This window comes from Amphimedon queenslandica, unplaced genomic scaffold (genome assembly GCF_000090795.2).
Source record: "Amphimedon queenslandica unplaced genomic scaffold, v1.1 AMPQUscaffold_7449_Cont20599, whole genome shotgun sequence".
Classification (NCBI taxonomy): Eukaryota; Metazoa; Porifera; class Demospongiae; order Haplosclerida; family Niphatidae; genus Amphimedon; species Amphimedon queenslandica.
Genome location: NW_003552266.1, coordinates 1 through 2118, shown reverse-complemented (window position 1 = coordinate 2118; position 2118 = coordinate 1). Strand labels below are relative to the sequence as shown.

The window sequence follows — 2118 nt, the reverse complement described above, 5'->3', positions numbered from 1 at the left end:
TTTAGGCCTAATATAGTAAAGGGTCATGGGCCAAATTTGGCCAAAAATAAAAAGTAGAGAATGCTCCATTTTAATAATTTCCTTATGTCACGTAGAAAGTTTAGCTGATTCCAACCAAGTTTGTATTTTTTACAATTTTTAAAAGTTGCTCCAAATAGGGCCACATTTGGTACTGTATACAAGGGCGTAGGGGAGAAAAAAAGAAAGGGGTAGGCTACGGGGAGAAAAGGGCGTGTGAAGCGCACTGCCGATTTGGCCACGCCCACTTTTACAGCCGTGAAATGGGCGTGTTCTCGCAAGATGGAGTGTTCTTCCATGGTTCTTCACTCTCAGACTCAGATGAGGACTCAGGCAAGACTCAAGGTAGCAGCACAATCAACAAAATCATCATTCACAGGATCATCATCTTCAATCTCCTCATGCTCATCTTCAGTACAAATAGTCTATATGGCTGGGGTTGACTACTAATATACTCAACTAAAATTTGCATAAAAATTAACAAAGCTTTTGTTTCTTTGCAGCTGACATTGTGATAATGTGATGGCTTCACTTTTTATTAAGCTAGCTAATTAATTAAGTTAATTAATTATGTAAAGACTCCACCTTTAATAATTGTGCTAAAATGGCTGGTTTTCTTTTCTTTCTGTCTCTGTTTGCTCTGTCTCTGTTTGCCTGTGTCAAAAGTGACTGAGTGAGTAACTGCCAGTTGAGACAACTACCCTAAACTTTTATAATCTTTGGTCATAGGTGACTAAGGCAGAAACTCAATATAGGTAAACTACTAAACTTCAATTCTGACTTCTGAACTTTAGGGTAGGCTATAGCCTACCCTAGCCTTATGCTAGCTACGCCCTTGACTGTATATGTAGGTAAGGATGATTCAGGCAATTCAAAAAATCTGTTACATTTTCTGATGCATAACAAAACACATGTGCTGATACAATCTCTCTCTCTCTCTCGTACTTTGCATTTCTGTCCGAGGAGTTTTGGGTCTCTCAGTTGATCTACTACTTTAGCCGCAGCCTCACGAGTTTCCATGACAACATAGGCACACCCACGAGCAACAATAAACTAAAAGTACAGGAAGAGAATATTATAATAAGAATACAGGTTACATGTGTACATGTACATGTAAGTGCATGTAGACTAACATCAATTGAAGTTACTGCTCCGTATTTCTCTAACATTTTTGACAGCTGGTCAGTGTGACAATTTCAACAATTTCATATGTAAAGTCTAAACCTGCAATATCGCGTGCATTACACATGTAGTTTTAACTTTGTTTTAAACCCTCAAACAAATTGCAACAAACTGCAGTTTTAAACCCTCGGTCTATTATACAACCAGCCCTTGCTTTCTTGCTGTTGGATATCTTATAGGTTCTGCTTCAAGTCATGGCAGTAGACAAAGCTAAATTTGAGACGTCGCCCCCTGTTGCTAGGGCAGTCTGTATCCTGGCCAGCAGCGATGATGTCAAAGGGACCATTGAGTTTATTCAAAACGTAAGAGCCAGTGAGCGTCAAGCTGCTAATTATTAGCTTGTTCTAGTTTATGACTTTAGATATACACGTGTGTCTTTAGCTGTTACTGAGAGAGTGAGAATAGAATTTATTTTTGCCTTGCTTTTTGCACATGCTCATTGGCATGTAACCACAAAAATGCAATTGCTTATTTTTAACAAAACATCAAATTTACAAGCTCTTTGCATAATTTGGTGTGACAGTTTTGTGTGTTTAAAGTATATAAACCTGCAATATCGCGTGCATTAGTTTCAATGTTAGCTATTTCATGCAGCAACAGCCTATTCTTATCACTTTAAGTTATGTATTTTTAATCAGTGATTTGCTAATGTTATTGATTTAGCATGTACTAATTTTTTGCAATTTTGCTCTTTTCTCAATTTTCCATTCGCAAAAAGGCATAACAATTAGTTCCCACAAAAATAGTGGCTTTAATAGTGGCTACATATATTATGTATCTCTTTTCCCTCCCCCATCTCTCTCTCTCTCTCTCTCTCTCTCTCTCTCCCCCATCTCTCTCTCTCTCTCTCTCTCTCTCTCTCTCTCTCTCTCTCTCTCTCTCTCTCTCTCTCTCTCTCTCTCTCTCTCTCTCTCTCTC

The 2118-nt window shown here is 38.3% G+C and overlaps 2 long non-coding RNA genes across 2 annotated transcripts; one reads left to right on the top strand and one right to left on the bottom strand.

The window, feature by feature from the left end:
• The first annotated feature begins 9 nt into the window (after positions 1–9).
• LOC109591712 (uncharacterized) lies at positions 10–1045 on the top strand. The gene is made up of 2 exons (XR_002189945.1): positions 10–691; positions 748–1045. It is a non-coding gene; the product is annotated as an uncharacterized LOC109591712 (long non-coding RNA).
• Positions 660–1677, bottom strand: LOC109591711 (uncharacterized). The gene is made up of 2 exons (XR_002189944.1): positions 1152–1677; positions 660–1071 (listed from the first exon to the last, which is right to left on the bottom strand). It is a non-coding gene; the product is annotated as an uncharacterized LOC109591711 (long non-coding RNA).
• Positions 1678–2118: the final 441 nt, after the last annotated feature.